The sequence below is a fragment of the Barbatula barbatula genome (genome assembly GCF_947034865.1).
Source record: "Barbatula barbatula genome assembly, chromosome: 25".
NCBI classification, from domain to species: Eukaryota; Metazoa; Chordata; class Actinopteri; order Cypriniformes; family Nemacheilidae; genus Barbatula; species Barbatula barbatula.
The window spans coordinates 5,749,495-5,755,524 of NC_136788.1; the positions used below are offsets into that span (position 1 = coordinate 5,749,495).

The 6,030-nt window shown below is 37.0% G+C and overlaps 1 protein-coding gene across 1 annotated transcript in view; it reads right to left on the minus strand.

The window, feature by feature from the left end:
- LOC306890760 (histone H3.2) overlaps positions 1-3,728 on the minus strand; it is a gene marked incomplete at its 3' end in the record, with an annotated part of 109,148 nt that extends 105,420 nt beyond the window's left edge. The window contains exon 1 of the mRNA XM_079450716.1: positions 3,642-3,728. The remainder of the gene's footprint in view (positions 1-3,641) is intronic.
- Positions 3,729-6,030: the final 2,302 nt, after the last annotated feature.

The following is a 6,030-nucleotide window of genomic DNA, read 5'->3' on the forward strand; positions in this document are numbered from 1 at the left end:
TAATAAAATGAGTTTCTGTTTTCCACTGCATTGTATCTCTTAGTTGACATTGAATTATTGTGCAGTGCAAAGGAAGCAATGGGGGTCTCCAAAGCAGATTCACCCTCATTGCCCCAACATTACAGTCTGACACCCTGAAACGTCCCGGGTCACGTGCCTAATTTACGAGGTCGTGTCACGGCTTGCTCATTCTATTACTCTGCAGCAGTTGTAATCAATGAAGCCTGTGACACTCAATTAGGCCTTAACTGGATTGGTGTGTGTTCCTGTTGATATGCTCATTCCTGTGTTCAATTGAAGCGACAGGCCTGATTATTACTGTCGACAAGTGAAACGCACAGAGCTTGAAGGATCTACGGCTTGTACCGGGATAATCACCCCTTACACACGTTTTTTTGAGTTTGTACAATTATTATATATATATATATATAGCTGTTAGTTGTGGTTCTAAAATCTAATTGGATGTACAGATATATGCCAGTTAGGTCATGTACATCAAGAGTGATTTGTAGTATCACAATAAAGGGATTTATTTATAATATAATAAAACAATCGTATAACACAGTGTAACAAATCGCCCAACCTTTTTATAGTTTTTGCACAATTGTTTTGATTGTAATTATCGTGGTAATATTTATTTTCTTGTAGCATCAATATTTTTGTTTATATTTAGCACAATGTTGAGGTTAAATCGTTAATTACAATGTTTCGGTTTACTGCCAATAAATAAAAACTACAGATTGTCACATACTTTTCCAATAATTTTCCAATTCTCACCGTTAACAGGCCAGGTGGGATGAAGCGATGATGGGTGACTACGTCTGAAACTTGCTCCGTGAGGATAACATAAGTCATAAAAGACAAAAAAATGAAATGTAAGACTCATTTTTGAGCTCAGCGTTATGCCAGTAACTTGGAATTTCTGTGTATGAGTAATAATTCCTAAATGTGTGAGCACAAAAAATGTGATTGTCGTATTCAGCATGGTAGACTTCATAAAGAATTACATTAGTGTTTGTTATCTGGGAATAATAGAACAAGAATGTCGTGACCGATCAATCAGAATCAAGGATTTTTGAGAGCTGTGTAATAACCTTGGTTACAGTTTTAAATGGTTTAATTATTGCTGACAACATCTCTTAAAGGGATAGTTCCCCCAAAAATGTTTAGCCCTCATGTCTTTTCAAACCTGAATGAATTTCTCTCTTCTGCAGAACACAAAAGAAGATGTATTGAGGAACGTTGATAACCAAACAATATTGACCCACGTTGACTTCCATTGTATGGACACAAATCCACAAGACATTTCTCAAAATATCGTCATTGTGAGAATGACCACAGAAGAGAGTTGTAAACATGTTTTGAACCACATGAGTTCAATTTTTTTTTAATTCTGCCATCATTTAAAGGAATCATATGACACAGCTAAAACAAATATTTTCGTTTGTTTTAGATGTAATACGATGTTAATACACGATTTAAGGTTAAAAAACATTTTATCTTCCACATACCGTGCATGTTTGTATCCTCTTTGCCCCGCCTCTCTGAAACGTGCACATTTTTGAACCAGTGCGTCGTGATTGGTCGAATACTGCAAGTGTGACGGAAAGTAACGCCTCTTGCCATATTTGGAACATCAGGTTCCAAAGCAATTGTACTGACAGGTACGCCCAGCTTACTTGCGTATACATTTGGGCGGTCTTGGTCAAATCATACCACGAACTGACGTAGATTAGTGGGGGTGTGGTTACAAGAGGCGTTTCAGGCAGCTCTGGGTGAGCATTCGCTTTAAGATAGAATGCATCTTTTGTTCCGGCACTTAAATTTTTTGCTATTTTACGTGTCTAATACATACCAAAGACACAAAAAAACACGTATTCGTGCCATATGACCCCTTTAATACATCAGTGTTCTAGTCAATGTTATTTCCTTGATTCATATGTTTGTAATTCTGTAAGGTTTAGTTTTTCCTCTTGTAACTGCATAATGCTACACGTGACTGAAACCATAGTTGAATTAAGACAAGATAAAGCTGCTTTGACTTCCAAAGTTGATTCGTTTTTTAAAATGGCCACCGGACATAAAAAAGACTAAATCAACCGTAGTCAGTTGAAATGATTTGTTCTGTGATTTAGCATTGTTACGCAGATTTATCACGCAGCTGTGTAATGAAGCCTGAGCTGGGTCGAGATCGAGAGACTAGACTCTCTTTGACATGTACAAATCACTCTACTGGTTATTAAAACAGCGGCGGTCTGCGTTTACACAGACACATGCATGCGATCACTCCTCGGCTGTCATGTTCACACTGTTACAGTATGACAGCTTCTTTTACTAACAGACAACAGATGCTGCTGTGTGTGATTGGCAAAATCCTGGGACAAAATATCAGGCTTTTAATTCAGCTTGTCTTTCGTCATTTATTGATGTTTATTGATTGTTATGTTTCTCCGGGCATTTTGTTTGAAGAGTCTGTAATACTTTTAATGATTTATAATATACGTTCCTAACCACCATGCCACGGTTTCAACACAGCGTTCTTCATCGGTTTCTCATACAGATTACATTCTGTATAGCAGCCTGTATATACCAGGTAGGCTGCAGGAAACCCTATTTTGTGATGCGCTTGGGTGGTCAAAGCACCTTAACAAGGAGAACGTGAGGAACATTGAATCTGACGTTGTCTTTAATTACTCTTTGTTCTTGGCTGTGCGCTCGGGCCTCCTGTAGTCTGAGCTGTGACACATCACGCTGCGTGTGGTGCCAGGACTTACTGGCAGGAAACAGACCATGATGACACCATGACAGGGACAAGCCGAATTTAATTAAAAACAGCCGAGCGCTACATGGCTACTGTATCACTTCATGAGTCTCAAGAAGAGGCGCGCTGCTTCTTAAGGGTGTCATTTTGTGTCATTGGATGTTGGTGTTCATTACGTTTGATGTAATAGTCAACAGTGCAGTATCACTGTAAAATATTTTTTGCTGCCTTAAATTGATAAAAGTTGAGAAAATCTTATAGACCGCTTGAAGAAAGAACCTTGACAAGATTCAAAATATTTTCTAAAACTAGGTGGGATTTGTTTTACTTGCTACTCCCTAGCAACCTCTTTGAACATCTTAGCAACCAGAAAGCAATGCACTGAAAGCACTCAGAATGACTTAGCAACACCCTGGCAACCATCCGTAACACCCTAACAAGTTTAACAAGTGTTTGAATTTTATATAGTACAAATATATATTTTTATTATTTGTTGGTAGTGCTGTTAAGGAATATCATTTTTATTTCTTATAGTCTGTATTTTACGGTGCTAGTATTTATACTTTATACAGTTTTGTCATTTGTATATTCTCTTTTCTGTACTGTTTTCTGTATGGTAATTCTTGTGTCCATCTACTCGACCTTGGCCTGTGGTCCACACTGTCGGCTCCTTCAAACAAAGCCTGCGGCCCATTTAATAAGATCTTCTTTAGAATGAGATGTATAGCTGTCGCTGCAGTATGCTGTGGTTGGGTATACACAGGCTGTAAAGATGTACTCCAGCAAATTAGTGCTGTAATTAATGGCTGAAATTTATAGTAGCTTAGGGAGCATTTTGTGTGAAAGCAGTGATTGAGCGTGGGTTTGCCGTTAGCACTACCGCCTTTAAACTGATGATGGATGGATTTTGTGTGTGTGTGTGTGTGTGTGTGTGAGAGAGAGAGAGAGAGAGAGAGAGAGAGAGAGAGAGAGATTTGCGGTCAACTCGTGGCCATCGTGGCCAATTTAATGAAAAACTATCAATTGTGGACCAAAAACATTTTGTGTGGCTCTGGATGTTTAGTTGTGCACCTGTGCTGATTTTCAGAGGAAATGTAACTTGCATTTATTGCCGTGCTTGGAAAATGTCAAATCCATTAGCAAATTTAAGATGAAATGACATTTGGGAGTTTTTTTATCTTAAATTCTGCTCACATTTTAATTTGTGAACACAAATGCATGTGCAAATAGAGAAAATGATGCATGTGCACGCAGGGACAATTATGAATATTGACTTTCCTGTCATCACTTTGGAGAAAATGTGCATAAGATAAGTTTAAAAGGTTGTAATATAATTGCCAACAGATTCAAAAAGGTTGTAACATAATTGCCAACAGATTCAAAGCATCTCTCAAAGGACGGTTTAATAATTAGATAATACTCATGTGTTTTAATTTAATCTAAACATTGTACACTGTAAAAATAATATTCTGTGTCGTAGTACAATTCATGAAATGAGTCAACTTTACTCAATAAAATTGTGTTCATGTTTTTAACCAAAATTCGTGTTAAAATTGTAATTCTAAATAATGCACAAATGATTGAGTGAATTCATTCTAATATTATCATGTTCAACCCTCTTATTATTTTGTAAAGTATCTTAACTCACTATCTTGGTGGTGGGACTGCATGAATTATTTTTGTTAATGTCACTAACTAAGCCATGGATTTAGAGTTCCCAGCATGCTCTGCATGCGACATCATTATGAGAGTGTTTATTGTTCAGTTGTTCTTAAGATTTAATAGAAATACTGTTTGTATTTTAAGGTTCCCATTGTTCAGAAGAGTGGTGTTTAGGCTTAGGCTTTGAGAGAGCTCGTGTCTGTTTCTTCACTTAGTGAACAGTAGCTCTCAGCTTAGTTTTCTTAAGTTTAGCATGTGACATGCTTTAATAATTTAAGAAAGTTTACTTGATTTATCATGGAATATTGCATTAAAATTAAGCGTTAAATTAACAAATGATGGTAACAATACCACACAAAATATCTTTACGTAATTATAGTGTCATTTTATTTACAGTGTAGCTAAATATAATTGTTTGTACATTACGTATACAGTATATGCAATATGATATGTGAGATGTTTTTCCTGGACTGTTCCCCACAACTGGAACCCTCGTGTTCTTTGTCTTTGTGTTCCAAAGACCTTTATAAATAAAAATTTGTCGTACAGTATTGATGTTTGTATGCAAGTATGTCTGTATATCATCCCAAAAATGCAGACTGTAGTAAATTCTATTTGCGCAGAAAAATAATGAAACGTCACATCTATTGTTCCACACAGTAGGTTGAAAATAGCGTGCCTTAGTCACCTGCCTCCATAGGGAGCGTTCAGCATCTCACCTGGGAAACGGATCATTCATTGTAGTATTTGGAGTATGTTCACTAATGAGGATGCTAGAGCCTTGCAGAGACGGATTGTATTATCGTATGGAATACAAGCGTGTGCCTTTCACTTGACTCTTGTTGCCATGGAACGAAAGTTACAAATGATGTCATAACCCTAATTATCTAATAAACTCATATTTATATTTAATATATATAAACTTTATTTAATTTTAGGGACTAGGCAAATGGAGAACATATAACGCTTCAAAGCCATTCCTGCCAAATATGACCAGTTATGAATTACATGCTTTTATTAGCTTGGGTTATTTGTCGCCTATGGTGCCGCGTTGTTTTTTTTAGTTACTGTTAAATGGCGTATGATTAGTTTTGGTATATTTTGCCCTTCATTAAAACCATTTACCGCAATGATTTGATTTGGTTTAGCCACAACCCATCCACTGTCACACCGTATTTTGGGTTTTATTGGATTAGAAGAAAGGGCGAAATGAAGATTCTCTTTTGGGGAATTTCATTTAAAGAGCAGGCAATACAGATGGGACGTATGACTTCACTGTGATTGATTTTGCACAATATTGTGGACTCAGTTTTGTCCATCTGGGATGGTTAGAATGAAATCTTGGCATCAATAAGTTTATTGTCTGTGTTTGTGAAAGACCCGGTCTGGGAGTGATATAAGGCTCTCTGTTTGTATTATCTGTGTGATTTGAACTTCAGGCCGTAAAGCTGTAATTCTCTGCAGTTCAGAAGCTAGTGGTGTCTTTTCCTTTGAAGGGGTCTTATCGTCTCGGATCGATTGCAGGAAGAATTGATTGCAATAGTAGAAGATAATCGAATGACCTGAGAATTCAATGGACTTAAACCGCAAGATACCGAAAGCGTCTT